At 40.7% G+C, this 18,167-nt stretch overlaps 1 protein-coding gene across 12 annotated transcripts in view; it reads left to right on the forward strand.

The window, feature by feature from the left end:
• EBF1 (EBF transcription factor 1) overlaps nucleotides 1-18,167 on the forward strand; it is a 334,576-nt gene that overhangs the window by 117,679 nt on the left and 198,730 nt on the right. The window lies entirely within an intron of this gene.

Here is an 18,167-nt window from a genome sequence, read left to right on the forward strand (position 1 = left end):
CATCTAAGTTAGGACACCACTGAGCGCTGTCAGATGTCAATCACAATACAGCAGGGAAATGTTTTTCAACAGATTTCTACCTTCCTTTCTCCGCAGTACAGAGTAGTGGTATAAAGGGCAGAGGGGGGCAGGGGGAAGGGGCCCTGAATGTACTTCTTAGAGTTAGATTTGTTTTTCATCTGTAAAGCAGTGTTTCTGAAGGTCTGTAGTAAAGAGTCATTGTCATTTTTATCATGGCGAGAAAGGAGAATACAGGAATATTGTTTAAAAAAATCTAAAGTTTTTGGTATCTGTGGATGTTTTTTTTTATGGATGGCGAGGCTCGGGTTTTTTGTTTTTGTTTTCCTAGAAATGTCGCTTGCTAATAAGAGTCTCCTCTGCTGAAGTAGCTTTGAAACATTTTGACTATACAGAGGGTGTGTTGAGCCCGCCCCCTTTCACCAAACCTCTTTCGCCTTTGGGTGGCTGTCTTACAATTCTGGTTTAAGTCTGGTAGTGATTGAATGTCCTCCCTACCTGACGTGTGTTCAACCCAGTTTCATCACACCCCGTCCTCCCCCCCATGCAATGCCCTCATTGCCAGTTTCAGCGGATAACCTAAGGATCGCATGAGTCTTAGGGTTGAACTGCTAAGGGCAAGGATTCCCTGAGTCTTCAAGCTGAGCTAAGAGACATCATGTGTTCTGGGTTAGGGCCCACTCTTTGGCGTGAGAAGGCTTGGACTACCACCAGCCGGGGTGCACAGTGGATAAACGGAGGACTTCTCGCCTCTAGAGATACGAGACTGGCACTTCTTGCTCGATTTCGAAAAGTGGGCTGGGGAGGAGGGCAGAAGCAGACAGACATGCTCTAGCTGTGAGAATGAACTTAGTTTCAATCTGAGTTTTCTCAAAACATGTACTAACCCCAATAAATCATCACCATCATCTACTGCTAAAGGCCTCTCGCTGGGCGGTGACAGGCTCAAGAACCTCTTACATTAGTCTTTTCAGACCCCAGTTCATCCAGTGGCCATTGTGTAGGTCAGAGCTTTTTCTCTTGGAAGTGACACAAGACCATGCTGGTGTTTGCCCCTAGGAATGAGGGGGGAGGGATGACCATAAGGCGCCTAGTAATGTTAAGAAAAGAGCAGATGCCAGGCTCACCATCAATTTTGTGGCTGAAGATCAACGGCAGGGGAGCACCTGGCAGCTGTTGGGGTGGCCTGTGCCAGTAGGTGTCACCACAGCCAGTCAGTGGCAGTTTCTGGGAAGCATTGTGTGTTAGGTGTGATTCATTGGTAGGCGCTTTTTGCCCTGTCTCCAAGAGTTACTAAATTAAACACTTTTTTTCCTGCTAAACTGTAAATCTGGAGAGACTCATTAATATAACGGACTGTTCTGAATATTATTGTGAGGCAGATACACCATCTTTTTTTTAATCAGTGTTTTTTATCTTTCCAGGCTGAGCAAAGTGCAGTTGTACTGTAGTGTCCTTCTTGACTAAAATATGCCTAAGTGTTTATTTAGATATGGACGGATTTTAAGCATGCACGCCCCAGGATCAGCCGTGCACTGATCTAAACATTTACTAAGAACCAGGCAGTTGGCCACAGAATGCCCTGAGAAAATGAAGTTTAATCATGTGGAAAACTTTGCCATTTGCATCAGCACAATAATACATAGATAAGTGTACTTTCAGTTCCTCAAACAAAATAAATGGCGTAACTAAATGCTCTATGAAGTTGAACATCATATTATATACAACTCCACTGTAAAACCATTAGAAAAAATACAATGAAAATCCCCTATTATGCAAAAAGGTACATGTAATAGTTCCTGAGCAAAATGAGATACAGTAAGAGGTGTAACTTTATGGCTCATTTTCTCTCCATTAGCTTCTTGTTTACAGAAATCAGGTGCAGTATCCATCCAAGCGTAAATCTGCTTTGAAATAAGATATCTAGGGCCTGAATCAGCAATATTCTCAAGTATATATCTAACTGCAAACAGGTGAGTACTCTCATTGACTCATATCTTAAGTTAAGCACATACTTAACCTGGTAAATCTGGGCCCTAAACTACAGTTTTAGGACCCAATCCTGTACTGAACTCAGAGAAGGCATGAGTCGACCCATGCGGGGGCTCATTGGACAATCATGGTCTTTCACTGTAGAGCATTGTTTTTTTCAGTACTATCTACTCCAGGACAGATTCTGATCTTCAACCTCTGTAAATCCATTGATACTATCAGTGAGGAGAACCATCTCTATTTAACATAACAGCATTGAACCAAGGATGGGAAGACCAGTACTGAGTCATAAAACCCAATTATCACTTTTCAAAACATTCTCAAAATACACTTAAGTAGAGGTTTGTTACACAAACATCCAATTAAAGAAAGAATTTGTGATGGATGCAGGAATACACTACTCACAGACTGACTGTTTACTGCTGCAGTTAACAGATGGATAGGCCAACTGATCCACAGATGTGTGGCTTATAAATATAAACTAACGTCTTACTAGTGATGTATATCTGCAAGTGGCAACAAATTACTTTCTATTTAACTCTTGGCTGTATGCTAGGGGAAGATTTGTAATAATACAATAGCTGTCTATAGAACTGGTGAATATTTAACCATTCATTACTTCAGTATAAGTTGGTAACTACTGATCAGAAAAAACCCTGTTCCTTCTGAATATTAGAATGTATTGCTTTAAAGTTGTACTGCCAGGCTTTAAAATGTTTGATTTGTACTTTAAAGCACAAGGCCCAAACCTTGTATTCCAAACTGTATTTTTCAGTTGCTTTAAGCTAATTAATTCCTATTTCCCCACTCCCATCCCCCAAAAAACCCCATTCTAAATTAGAATAAATAATTTTTGAGTGGGGAGAGAGATGAGTCAAGTTTTAGCCAGAAAATGGAAACCAGTTCTTGTGGCATATAATTATTTCAGCTAATAAAATGTAATATCTCTGTTCATTTCAAATAATGCATTGATGAAATGCAGACTGAGGGGATATGCATTCTATTGTTATATTTGCTGTTTAAATAATTTATTTGCAAAAAATCTGAAGGCTGCTTTAGCTGTAATTAATTATTCATTAATGACATGCTAATTGCACGGTATGTTTGAATATTTAACAAAATGCAAAAATAGGCACTCTAGTTAAGTTTTTAATGTAAGGAAAAGATTCTTTCCTACACCACCTCTTTTGAGGAAAAAAAATAAATGGGATAGAGTGAGTGGTAGTAGTGGCCTACTTTCCTTTCACTCTCTTCAGTCACTCTTTGTACAGTGGAATAAAATGTCCTTATCTAGACTTAACAATTGACAGGGTGGCAATCCCTTGACTTTTGTCCAAATGATTTCTCAACAAAAATGGCTTAATTATCGCTTTCCAGAGCTTTTTGACTAACAAAAGGCCACGGTTCCTTTTCTTCCTTTCTTTCCTATTTACTGTATATGGAACCCTTTGAAATGCGATAGTTTAATCGGCGACACCTTCTAACTGGGGGATTTCTGAGTGCTGGAGCCCTCTGCAGTGAGCTCTTATTGCTGTGTGTGAACATTACCCTGATTAGGAGATATAACCTTTATTATGACAAAGCCATTCTGGACTTTAAAAATGGGGGTGGCGGGGGAAGTGCCTTTCCAAGCCCCTCCATGCACGACAGCAGATTTGTTATTTTCAGCTAGTAAAAGCCAAGCAGCATGATAACAATGCTTCTTTAATAATCCGTGTCTGAACAAGAGCAGTATTTTGGCAAGCTCGTTAAAAATGTTAATTATTACATACCTACCGACCATATCTTTCTGATTTTTGTGTGTATGTGTGTGGGTAAGAGAGAGTTTATAAATAACTTGTTAGTCATTCCTTTAAAAATATTTTTAATTTGATTTGTTTTGTTTTATAGTAGCAAAATATAAGGCCATGAATACCAATCTTTAGAGCCACTGCCCTTGGTTTTGGTCGAATGTATGATTTCAACCACAGTAAGGTAAATTGCATGGGCACTCTTCTGTTTGCCTCTATGGCTGGTGGTCTATCCTATAGATTGGGTTGTATTTTCGTGCTTAATTAGTTGGTAACTCCCATTAACGTTAATAGCACTTACCAATGTGCATCAGTGAATCTGAGCATATACTATACTTCAAGCTCTGGTTGAATTTTATGGCTTGGTTATATTATTCCATGGTAAGATGAAGAGAAGAAGAAATCAGAAGTACTCGAATACTGAAACTACAGTCCATTGGTGATCTTCCTAAAAACACCATCCTAGCCACTATGGATGTAGAAGCCCTCTACACCAACACTCCACACAAAGATGGACTACAAGCCGTCAGGAACAGTATCCCCGATACTGTCACGGCTAACCCGGTGGCAGAACTTTGTGACTTTGTCCTGACCCATAACTATTTCACATTTGGTGACAATGTATACCTTCAAATCGGCGGCGCTGCGATGGGTGCCCGCATGGCCCCACAGGATGCCAACATTTTTATGGCTGACTTAGAACAACGCTTCCTCAGCTCTCGTTCCCTAATGCCCCTGCTCTACTTGCGCTGCATTGATGACGTCTTCATCATCTGGACCCGTGGGGGAGAAGCTCTTGAGGAGTTCCACCGTGATTTCAACGATTTCCGTCCCGCCATCGGCCTCGGCCTGGACCGGTCCACACGGGAGATCCACTTCCTGGACACTACGGTGCTAATGGGCGATGGTCACATGGACACCACCCTGTGTCGGAGGCCTGCTGACCGCTATTCCTACCTACATGCCTCTAGCTTTCATCCAGATCATACCACTCGATCCATTGTCTACAGCCAAGCGCTACGATATGGCCGCGTTTGCTCCGGCCCCTCGGACGGAGACGGACGCCTGCGGGATCTCTGTCGTGCATTCCTGCGACTACAGTACCCACCTGCTGAAGTGAAGAAACAGATTGACAGAGCCAGAAGAGTGCCCAGAAGTCACCTACTACAGGACAGGCCCAACAAGGAAAACAACAGAACGCCACTAGCCATCACCTTCAGCCCCCAACTAAAACCCCTCCAACGCATCATCAAGGATCTACAACCTATCCTGAAGGACGAGCCATCGCTCTCTCAGAGACAGACCAGTCCTTGCTTACAGACAGCCCCCCAATCTGAAGCAAATACTCACCAGCAACCACACACCACACAACAGAACCACTAACCCAGGAACCTATCCTTGCAACAAAGCCCGTTGCCAACTCTGTCCACATATCTATTCAGGGGATACCATCATAGGGCCTAATCACATCAGCCACACTATCAGAGGCTCGTTCACCTGCGCATCTACCAATGTGATATATGCCATCATGTGCCAGCAATGCCCCTCTGCCATGTACATTGGCCAAACTGGACAGTCTCTACGTAAAAGAATGAATGGACACAAATCAGACGTCAAGAATTATAACATTCAAAAACCAGTTGGAGAACACTTCAATCTCTCTGGTCACTCGATCACAGACCTAAGAGTGGCTATACTTCAACAAAAAAGCTTCAAAAACAGACTCCAACGAGAGACTGCTGAATTGGAATTAATTTGCAAACTGGATACAATTAACTTAGGCTTGAATAGAGACTGGGAATGGATGAGTCATTACACAAAGTAAAACTATTTCCCCATGGTATTTCTCCCTTCCACCCCACCCCCCACTGTTCCTCTGATATTCTTGTTAACTGCTGGAATTAGCCTACCTGCTTGTCACCATGAAAGGTTTTCCTCCTTCCCCCCCCTGCTGTTGGTGATGGCTCATCTTAAGTGATCACTCTCCTTACAGTGTGTATGATAAACCCATTGTTTCATGTTCTCTGTGTGTGTGTATATAAATCTCTCCTCTGTTTTTTCCACCAAATGCATCCGATGAAGTGAGCTGTAGCTCACGAAAGCTTATGCTCTAATAAATTTGTTAGTCTCTAAGGTGCCACAAGTACTCCTTTTCTTTTTGCGAATACAGACTAACATGGCTGCTACTCTGAAACTTGCCAGTAATTGGTAGCCAAGATGGTAGGCTATCAATGCATGTAAAGCATGTACAAGTTTATGCAGGTAATTTAGGATCACAGTAGAAGAACCAAAGATGCATTAGCTCAGACAAAGTTTTCCTAGCCTGTCCTGTTGTTGTTATTTGCAATTTTGATTATGTCTAAAATAGTATTTGTTATGCTAGGGGGGCTTCTGACAATACCAGTAAAGTGACAGGATCCCTCCTCTGAGGAGCTTACCAACTAATTTCAGACATAACAAAACAAGGAGAGGTGTCAAGACAATTGGAAGGGGGCTGAAGGACGGGGGATGACATCAGTAAGATAGGTTTCAGAGTAGCAGCCGTGTTAGTCTGTATTCGCAAAAAGAAAAGGAGTACTTGTGGCACCTTAGAGACTAACAAATTTATTAGAGCATCGGATGCATCCGATGAAGTGAGCTGTAGCTCACGAAAGTTTATGCTCTAATAAATTTGTTAGTCTCTAAGTTGCCACAAGTCCTCCTGTTCTTTTTATCAGTAAGATAGTATGGTTACTCAGTGAGGCCTGTGTAGAGAATGATGAAGTAAAGGGTCTTTGTTTAAATTAATAAATGTAGTTGTTAGTTAATTTCTTGTAGGCTTTGCAATAGAAGTAAGTCTTAAGGGGAGGCTATTAAGGAGGAGACGGTAATGACCTTGTGGGCAACCTGTGGAAGTGGGTTCCCTGTGTCTAGGATGGTGTGGAAGGAAGTGCAAAGGCAGTCGTGGGAGAAGGGGACAATGGGGTGTGCAGGTGAACATCATGAGCATAGGAGGGGGTGTAGTAGAGACAGATAGAATCTCCTGAGCTGGATTTATTTTGACATTGACAGTGGTGTAAATTACTTGTTTGTGTAAACTGGTCAAAAACCAGGTCAGAGTTGGACTTGCACAGGCCTGGCATTCAGTGGATGTGCAAAGCTAATGCAGGTCACAGAGTGCCAGGGATAGTAGCATGAGGAGCAAGTGACTGGAGGGTGAAAATAAGGCAGATCCAAACACGTACACTTTAACGCATGCCTGCGCCATCCCCGATGCACTCAGGGCCAAATCCAGCCCTGGTGTAAGTTAGCACAACTTCTCGGTCTGATGTTATACTGATGTAGTGCCCAGGGAGTGACTTTTGGTGGAAATAGAATCAGCATCAGGCTGGACTCATTTATGCCAGGGCTGAGTTTAATCACCACCAAATACCACATCAGAGTAACTTGCCCTTGCTTTTCACTCCCAGACCTGTGCAAACTCCTTGCTTTACCATATCGACCCATTTGCTCCTGAGGCTGAATGCACTGCGCCGGATGTGTAGCACCGCTTGCATCATGGTTGAATTTGGCTCTGTGGCATGTTTCCATGGTCATTCCTAAGGCAAGGGGACAAACTGTATGGCAATTACACAAGCATACAGGAGAGCAGAATTTGGTCTGCCTTAGCCCGTGAGGACATTCCTGTTGCAAATGTGACTTTTAACATTGTATGGCAATTAAATGCCAGGCTCCTGCCTGTAATTAAGAGTTTAGATTATGAATTAATATTTGAGAGTTTTCATGGCATTAAATATAATAAGCTAAGTAGGAGGAAGAAGCTGAAAATGAGGGAAAAAGGTCCCATTGAAATATATTCAGACATGACATTTCCTTATGTCGATAACCATCAAGAGCTTTGCTTCCCCATCCATGAAGACAAGAATGTCACATGTCAATCAAAGGGAGAGTCGCCAACAATGGATCAAGAATGAATGAAACAAAGTAATGTCTGCCTGGCTTTGGAAAAGCACTGACTGTTTTTTTGGTAGTTTAGTATAAATAAGGCCCACATTCAGGCACAAGGGATATAGGTGGTAGGGATTAAAAAGTTATAGTGCCTTGTTTCTTTTTGAAGTTCTATTCTCCAGTGTGGAGGTGTTATAAAAATAAGGCATTATGAGCCGTCACAGCAAGACCCAGATTTTTAAGTCATTTTAAACTTTTTGCTTTTGTTATTTACAATCACTTTTTATCACCTCTGTATCAGTCAGATTTTCTTTTACAAAATATGCATACTTCCTCCTAAATGACAAAGGAGTGGCTTGCTCACAGTCTTCCAATTTTATTGTGAGTCTCACAGTATTTGATGCATTTCTTAAGTCCCCAGCTCCTGGAGTCAGGTGACTATGTGAGACAATCAACTTCCATTTTTGAGAAAAATAAGTATGTAGCCTTCATGATTTCAGAGAAATGCTTGAAAATGTGACTCCTCCTAAAGGCTCAGAAATCAAATGGTGTCTAAATAGATCCCCAAAGTTATTTTTAAAATTTAACGACTTGTAATCCAATCTCATAATTTTGGGGTCTGACTCATGACATAACTATTATTCTGTTACTTTTAAAGTTGAGAGAGAAGCTCGCAAAAACAATTAGTATCACACACACACACAAATTCTTATCTGGTGCTTTTGTTTTCCTCCAGAAGTACTCATCATCTTTGTTTGCCAATGTCTCTTTGGTACCGTGATGCACAGACTAGAAAGCCATGCTTCAGGTGCAGGCCCAGCGATATAGCATAAAGAAGGGCTTTTACCTCCTTGCTTTGTGACATGCTGCCTTTGTGTATCCAGCGCAAACTGGTGCTGGTCTTCTCTGCAGCCATATCACATATCTCATTTAGTGTACACAAGCAGTACCATGGTCTATGATTTTCTAGACATCCCCACTGTGACCAGATGGAAACGTTGGCCACACCTATGAATCTTTATTCAGATAATGCCTTGATCCCTAGCATGCAGGATGTATTAAGGGACTTCTTGTCCAATATTACAGTGCCAGCTACTTCTGGAGAAGTGCCTCTCATAGTATTTTCATGTTCATGTCCAGCTCAGTGGTGTCTTTTGGAGCTGTTACCGGCACAGATCAGACACCTCTCAAAAAAGGTACGGGGATGAATTGGCACAGGGCAAATGCTTAGCACTGGGGATTCATGGTAAGCCTTTTCCAGTGAATGGCATCTATTCTCCTTCTGTGAATATATGTAGCTTGCAACTGAAGCCGGTGTGGGTGGACGGGGGTGGACGGAGAGGTGCTTATCCACTGAGGGAAGAATAGGATCAGTGCTGATTGAATCTGTTTGATTGGCCATGTGGGGATGGATCCATTACCATGAGCACATTAGTGCTTTAAGTCAGCTACAAATAATTGAACTGCCTCCTCAAACATGGAGTTTGGACACCCTGTGACTCTGCCTGTAATGGTACTTTTCTGATTTCAGTGAACAACCAGTGTGTAATTTTTCTTGTAGAATCTGAATGTACCTGCAATCATCTGAGAAACAAAAAACAATGGAGATTTTCCCTTGATTGACCTCTCGTGTTCTGATCCTGCCACCTCCATGGCCCATGGTTGCATTGTGTGTGGGCAGAGAGCAAGCCATAGAGAGCCTGCCTCCCATGTGTGCTGCAGAATCTAAATGTTGACCTCCCAGGTATCTGTATCCCAGTGCTCTTTGTCTGTTTTAGGTGCTTTCCTTAGGAACCAGAAATCAAGTTTCGTTTGGTCTTTTAAATTTCAAAAAGGAGAAAGGCATGTTCTTTATTTTTGAATGGGAAGATGCATGTGATTTCAGGTAGAATTTAGATGCCTCAAGAGGACAGTTTTCAGAAAGAAGCTAATGCCTGCTTCAAAAAGGTACAATTTAGGCAAACCAACCTTTTGACCTTCTAACTTTGAACTGACAAGATTGCTTGTTCAGTACATCTGTTTTTGTCTGTAATTATAGTCCTCTGCAGTGACAATAATGACATTTCTATAGCAGAATAAACCATGTTTTGAGGCTAACTTTCCCAAGGGGAATGTATCTCTTAAATTTTTTTCTTCCTTTTGTCAAAGCAACCAAAACCTAATATCCCATTTGGAAACCAGAAGCCAGGAAGAAAGAGTTAAAGTGTCAAGTGCTGAAAGTACTTGGATGTCAATGGGAAGTACTGTAGAATGGGGTTACTTTAAAATGGCAAATAGTCCCAGATCCTGTTGAATGAAAAAGGGCAAATGTCACAGAGCCTGATGAAAAAATAAAGATAAGGTTAGGGATCATGTGACCCAGACACATCCCCAGCCATCCAGCTGAAGGGTGGACCCAACCAGCATCCTGCACCTCTCCCTGCCTTTAGATCTGTACGCACAAAGCAATGATTTATGGCTCATTCAGTGCGTGTGTCCGTGTGTGTGTGTGTATGTGTGTGTGTATTGTTTGCTAGGGATTTCTGATTCTCTGGTTCCAACTGTAAAGCAAAAATCTTTTCATGCCTTTCAAATAAACTATGATCAGTGATGGTGTCTCTCTAAACATTATTTCTAAAATCATTTTGAGGCCTATTTAATCCTTGTTCCAGACTCAATTCTGCTCCATTGAAATGAATAGGAGTTATGAAAGAGTAATAACTGAAAGAAAGGCAAAGGCCTTTAACTTTGAGCCACAAATTGTGTTCCTGGCAGCACAGCACGTGTCCCCACAATACCAGTATGGAGGGGACGCTCTGCTCTGGGATCTCTCCATTCCTCCATCGAAGTAGGAGGTGGCCACATTGCCCCTTCCTTTCCCCATGGGGCAAGGACTGGGGAGACTGGAGGCAAAGAGCGGATGGTTTTGTACTGGACAGGGCTGGGGCATTCATATTGTTCCCCCTCCAGACACACAGAGGTTACACAGGAAAGCAATACAGTCTGGGTTTGGTGTTTTCAGGATTAGGTTTATGCGCAGCCTGGTGCATTTCACTTAGTTACCAATAAACCATAGAAAAATGCCCAAGTGCTAGTTACTAGATGGTTGATTTTCTTTGTCAAGGTTTTTTTGGATAAGAAAGGGGGTTTGGATTGATTTGACAATGCTTTTCAATTTTTTCCCCATGGAAATGAAATGAAAAAATGTGACTGAATGTGATTGAAACTGGAAAAAATTCCCCCCATCCTTCCCTAGGGGAGGGGCAAAGGGACCACTCAAAACACCCCCTTCAAACCTAGAACCCCACATTTTTCATGTCAATTCAGATCTAAACAAAATGAAATTTTACATTTTTGTTTTGATGAAGAATCCAAAATTTCCATGAATTTTTTTTTTTTTAAAAAAAAAAGCTCTTGGAAAACCCTGGCATTTTTTGACTACTCCTAGTATTTACACAAACCCTGTTCATTATTTTCCAGCATATAGGAGCAGAAGTTGACATTCTGACCTTTTCCCAAGTGTCCTACACTATATTTTGAAAGAGGCTGAATATCAATTCATTTTTCCTGTTGCAAAGCTTAAAAATAAAGTAAATGTAAATCCTTCTCATGCCCCCTGAATATGTTCATCTTAGAAATAGGTGCTCTGCCTTTATTATGAATGCCATTATTTGAAATAAACATAAAATGCCAGTGTTGATTTTTGGCATTTAGAAATGTGATAGTCAAGAAATGAAATTTAAACATCATCAGTGGAATGGGACAGACTTGTGTACATGAGTGTCGCTGCACAGGAGTCTGTTGAGATTTGCCCATATATATATTGGCTGAGAATCTGGACCCTTGCGCCTTGTGTGTTTTGGACAGCAGTCCTGGAAACATTTAGGCAGGAGAGTAGATCCATTCAATGGGACATGCCCACAGGTGTAAAGTTACTCCTCTGCCCTAGTGTTTGCAGGACTGGGGCCTTTGTTCCGTAAACTAATAATAGGGCCTGCCATGGCAGAGATAAGCCCAAGGTGGAAGGGCAGGCTTAGCCTGTCGTGGCCCTGATGTGTGGAGTTGTAGTATTAATTGTTAGTGAATATTCACTTAACCACTGGAGACTTGTGCAAATGTTCATAGATCCTGAATACTGCACTCGTTTTAGTGTGCATTAATATTCACGATTCACTATTCATTGTGCATTATTCTGTTCTTTAAAACATTTGCTATCCAATCAAGGAACAGAAAGAAGCACCACAGGGCTTAGGTGAGCAATCATATGATACTAGTACACACAGTTTGCACATATCAAACAGACTGAAAATTATTTGTCCAAACTGTTTGGTTATAGATAATGGACGCATTCAGAGGAAATCAGGATCTGTTTTCAAATGATTTGCTAACCAGAAAATAAGGGTGACAGTCATCATGAATAAATAGACTGGCCAGCGCTAGTAAAACCAAAAACAAAGAAAACTTAAAAATAAAGCTAACGTTTTCCTTTGTTTTTAAGATATAGTTTTAGATGCACATTCATTTGTGGAAAAAAGAAAAGGAGTACTTGTGGCACCTTAGAGACTAACAAATTTATTAGAGCATAAGCTTTCGTGAGCTACAGCTCACTTCAAGCTTATGCTCTAATAAATTTGTTAGTCTCTAAGGTACCACAAGTACTCCTTTTCTTTTTGCGAATACAGACTAACAGGGCTGCTACTCTGAAACCATTCATTTGTGGAGACCGACTAAAAGAAATGTGGAACAGTCACACCTGACTCACTCGCATTTTGTATTTCTAACACTCAAAAGTACAATGCTTATGGTAATGAATTTTATCTATTACAAGGGAAAACAATCACCTTTGATGACATTATAGAATAAACACATTTAACAGCATGCTGAATTGCTGAAGTATCATTTTCAACGACCTCATTAGTGTCACTTAATTAAAACTTCCTGCTCTTGACTTTGATGCTGGTGCAGGCAAAAACACAGAGGGAATTGAACAAACAACTGAAAAGGGAGGGGGCATCTTCTGGTGATAAATAGCAGTAGTTGTTAATGAAACCAAATTATGTCCCATTTTCCTGCAACTCCGATAAAATAATATGAAACGCACAGCAACTTTGCATCAAACAAATTAATCAGCCGTCAGCAGATTTGCCTGATAATAATCTCCTGCCCTTATTGATCATTTTAAAAAAGTTTTTTTTTTCCTGAACACAAGCATTAGGTTGGTGATAATTAAAGCTTCAGCTTCAGAAATGCCGTAATAACCGTTAATTAGCAGGATGCTATTTTCAACATAATTTGCTAATTAGGCAGGGAACTTATATAGTGTATGTATCTAATTATGAAAGGGTCTTGCGCTGTAGACTCATGTGACTGGGGTGTAAATGACACCATTGGGGGGCTCTGGCAGGTTTTAATTATTTATTTTTAAGTATATTGTATTCAGAAACATTTAGCCAATTTAATTGTATGGAGTAACTGCTTCTTTTTTTTTCAGCTGGCTCACTTTTGCCTGATGGTTGGTGTATCCCCGCAATGAATAAATACCAGGGAGCCAAACAATCTGCTGGCTAAACTCTGTTGATTTCAATGGAAGTAGGCCAGCAGGAATTTTGGCCCAATTCATCCTTTCATGTGGGCTTTGTGCTGGGCAGAAGACAGGGTTTTCAGATTATTTTGATTGTTGTGTTCTGAGTTTGTAATTTTGGCCTGGAAATTGTGTACATGGTGCTCGTATGGAATTAATCTCTATTTGTCTGTCAGATGCAGTTCATGCTCCGTACAGGACCCTGTAAATCTGCTCCTGCTGCATGACCACAGTCTTTTGATTTCTCTACCGTGCAGCCATAGATAACACATCTAACACACATCTCTCTGTCTCACTTAACCATGTTTGGATGCCTTTTTTTTTTTAAGGGACATTCATTTAATTTATTTGCAAGAAGAAAACTTGACTAAGATCGATCTATTTTATCTATAAAAATTAAGAAAAAGAAATCATAAAATGTGGATGACGTAACATGCAAAATAAAAATTATGGCCATAATCCTGCAAAGACCTAGATGCTTAAAGTTAAGTATGTGCTGAGTAGGCCCATTGATTTCAACGGAGCTACTCGTGCTTAAAATTAAACAGATGCTTAAGAATTTTCAGGGTCAAGGCGCATATATATATATAATGTGTGTGTGTGTGCGTGTAATTATAAATACTTGTGCTTTTTTGTACATAGTGTTTAAATTTAGCTTTTCACACTTGCAAAAGTAACATGGTGCTATCATCTGCAGACACACGCTGGCTTTCTGGATCATAATAATTGATTTCTTTTAGCTGTTTTACCTTTTTTCAAATAAAACTGTATTTCTCTTTTCCCTTTTCAAAAGAAATGAAAACTTAATTCAATAATAAATGAGCTCCAGCTTAGCCTAAGAGTCACTTAACTTAAATCTTTTTGTAGAGGTTCCCACTTAAACAGCTTGAAAGACAGTAAATCATGTTGGGGAACGGACATCCCAGTTTCATTGCCACGCTGCGGAGCTCGGAATTAATGGCCATCTCTTTAGAATGTATGGATGTGCCTTCCAGCTGCTGGGCCTGACAGTGTTATTGCTCAATTAATGGGATTTTGATGTAATTGCAGATCGGAAACATAGCGCCTAAAAATTATATTTTTCCATAAGAATTGCATTTTATCATCTAGCTGTGGGGATGAATATGCTACGTAATGGGGCTTCTATCAGTTTTTATTTTCCGATAACTTATTTATATTGGTTAGTTGCTGCCAACTGCAACTGCTCAAAGGCCTGCAAGAGATACAGAACTATATTTATAAGGGTTGCCCTGCCTGCTTATGGCTCATATGATAACTAATCTCTCTGTCTCATGAGACAGGATTCAGGAGAGACTGTGGGGAATCTTCCTCCTGAACATGGTAGGAACAGGAAAATTGTGGAGGGGCTTTCCTTGAGTTCTAGGGGTAGGCTCTAGCTATATCTAATGCATTCACTAGCTGCTGGCTGTGAAAAAGCTTTGCTTCTCTTTGAGCCCTAAAGGGGTGGAATTAGATTATCATTATTTTAAAGCATGCACAGCAAAGAGATGGAAAAGGACGCTGCAGAATGGTTTATTGCAATCAGAATACATGGGGATAAAACATGTTATCCAGTGGTGAAGGTTATCCCTTCTATGTCCAGACAGCACCCAGCATGATGCAGCCCCTTTGCACGCTACCACAATATCTATGTTTACCACTAATAATCTCAGAATGATGGGTTTGTAGGACTCCCCATCTCTGAGGACTCAGAGGACGGTTACAGTAAGCATCACAGCAAGGGTGGTTCCGGGTTATCCTTATTGCATGGACTACAGACATAAGGTGAAATGTATGATTAAAATATATATATTAATTTTCTTAAATAACACATGGAATAAAGCATATGCACATACAGAAGAGTCCTAGGTAGATGAATAAATAAAAGCCCTACCCAGATTTACTAGAATAAACATAGTAAAGAGCAAAAAGAAAAGGAGTACTTGTGGCACCTTAGAGACTAACAAGCATAACAGGTTTCCAAAAGGAATGATATAAAATTCACACTTCAACACTTCTTTTCTCCAGCATCTTTAGGTGATCTCAGAGTTGATCAATAAGGTTCACTATTAATGATGCCTACTGTTTGATTACAAAGACTGTTTCAGATTACTAGTGTCCTGTCTAATTCCAATGCTAAGAACATTCCAATGCTAAGAACATGCCAAGAATGGTCATACTGGGTCAGACCAATGGTCCATCTAGCCAAGCATCCTGTCGTCCAACAGTGGCCGGTGCCAGATGCTTCAGAGGGAATCAACAGAACAGGTCAAATATTGAGTGATCCATCCCCTGTCATCCAGTCCCAGATTCTGGCAGTTAGAGGTTTAGGGACATCCAGAGCATGGGGTTGCATCTCTGACCATCTTGGTTAATAGCTATTGATGGACTTATCATCTATGAACTTATCTCATTCTTTTATGAATCCAGTTGTAGTTTTAGCCTTCACAACATCCCCTGGCAATGAGTTCCACAGCTTGACTGGGCATTGTGTAGAGTACTTCCTTTGGTTTGTTTAAAACCTGCTGTCTGTTTATTTCATTGGGTGACCCCTGGTTCTTGTGTTGTGTGAAGGGGTAACTAACACTCAAGTCTCCATATTGAATTTATTAAACAATAGATTAAATGGGATTGGCCCAGCCACATGATGAACAACAACAGAAGCCAAACCATAGTTTCCCCTCTTTACCTGTTTCTCTGCACTTTGATTGGTTAAGGGTGTCTAATTTGCATAATCACAAAAATATCATTTCTTTATAACTGCACTGTATGGAATCTCAGTGCTCTGACGGTACAGCTATTGTTTGCAAATCAGAGTGTGGCGATTTGCATAATATCTGTGCAGTTATTTTTCAACAACTATGGTATGATTATGCAGATCTCTTTACTCTGATTGGCTACTCTAATGCCTCTGCTCCTATTGGCTCTGGTACTTGGAATTTTCAAGCTATTGTCTGTTGCAAATGTGTCAGTGGCATTGGGTTCTCTCTCTCCCTTCTGCAGAGGCATCAAACCCCTAAAATAGTTACTTGAGGCCAGATTTTTAAAGGTATTTAGTCACCTAAAGAAGGAGATGGTGAGATTTTCACAGGTACCTTGAATTTAGTTAGTTTCGGTGTTTACACTGTATGGGCCTGTGTCAATGTGAGTTTTTACTGTTGGTCTCAGCGGGAGGAGGAGTTTCCCCGTTGTTTTATGTGGATCTTTCACACAGCAAAGTGTGTATGGGTGGGAGGGGAATCCTTTAAAACACTCCAAGAAGATGTGACTATAAAACTTCAAAAAGTGGCAGGAGAGCGGGGTTGTGCACTTGTAAATCCTGAAACCTCATTTAAATATATATACATTTTAAATTGACTGTCCTTTTATTACCTCAGTAATACACAGTAAATTAATTTTGATACATAATATTTAATAATATCCCAAAGCCAAGATATTTAGCATGTGGTGGTGCCCATAAACCAGTACATTTATTAAAAATTAACACTAACTTTTAGTCAGTATTAAAAAATATTAAATTTCAGCATGATCTTTTTGGGTGGACCCATGCACATTTCTGTTGAGGTCAAATAGACTCAGTATGGGCACAGGGGTCTGTGGATGTGGATCCTGATGCCAGATTTGGGGTCTGAGTTTGTAAGAGTCTTACTTTTTGTCTATAAATACTGCAGCATTATATAAACAGTAATTTTGGTCACTGAGGTTACTGAAATGTTGACAGATGATGAAATCTAGGCTTTTATTGTTTTATGATAGATCCCGTACATAAATTAACTTATTTTCTTAAAAAACATGACCCCTGACCTGTAAATGACTGACTGTAGTTTAGGATAGGGAACAAATCTAAATAATAAAGATACAAAATGCTGTAGGTAAAATAAATATTAAGTGTAATGAGTATGTGTAGCCACTAGATGGCAGTGCTAGGTGGTGTTGAGGTTTGTGGATGATGTAATTGGTGACTGAGGGTGACAGGAACTTCCTGTCAGGATTCTTAGATTAGACCCATGTTTTTAGATATGCGATATCTTGTGTAATCCGTGTCGGATCTATTGCACTCTTACAGTTCAAAATCATTTGCTAAGAAAATCTTCATGCAGAAATATTTCTTGCCCTTTTCTCATTATTAGGACAATTTCTTCTCTGTCACACTGGTGTCAATCCAAAATGACTCCGTTGACGTCACCAATTTACTCCAACGCAACTAAAAGAAGAATTTGCCCAACTGATTTAATGGAATCACATGCATTTTCAAGATTATGCTGCCTCATGCTTTCCTATACCAGAATCTCTGACCACAGACTATTGCTTCGCTTGGTAGGTTCACGCTCAGCAGTAAAGCCCGTGGGTAGATGGACTGTGTGTAAGATGGACAGTGCCGCTCCCACTAATGGCTGAAAGGAAAGGAAGCAATTTTAAATGACGTGCATGTTCGTTGCTCATCGGTTGTGCAGGGTCAAAGGAAGATGACTAACCCAAACCAAAGAAAGTTACATGGCCTAATCTCATCAGAGCTTCATTAAATGAATGTAGGTGCATTGTGCAGACCTGTTCAAATATTAATTCACACACCATGGCAAGATGAATACAAGCAAAAGGGATGAAGGAATTAAATGCAAACAGCTACACTGATGTGCTGGTGCTGTTTTGAGTCTGGGGCTGGCTTGATTTCCAATATGAATTAGAGCAGTTACAGGCTTGCTCTAAGCTATGTCCCTCTGACTCTGGCTCTAAGGGGCCATTCTGGCAGCTGAGAATAGCCAGTGTTGATACCTTCTAGCTGTGTCTCTTATGCTGGCTTGGAATTCCCAGCTGGCCAGATCCATTGGCTTTCTGGCCCCATTATATTGGCAGTGTATCAGAAAGGGGCCATCTGGGAA

Source organism: Dermochelys coriacea, chromosome 8 (genome assembly GCF_009764565.3).
Source record: "Dermochelys coriacea isolate rDerCor1 chromosome 8, rDerCor1.pri.v4, whole genome shotgun sequence".
Taxonomy (NCBI): domain Eukaryota; kingdom Metazoa; phylum Chordata; order Testudines; family Dermochelyidae; genus Dermochelys; species Dermochelys coriacea.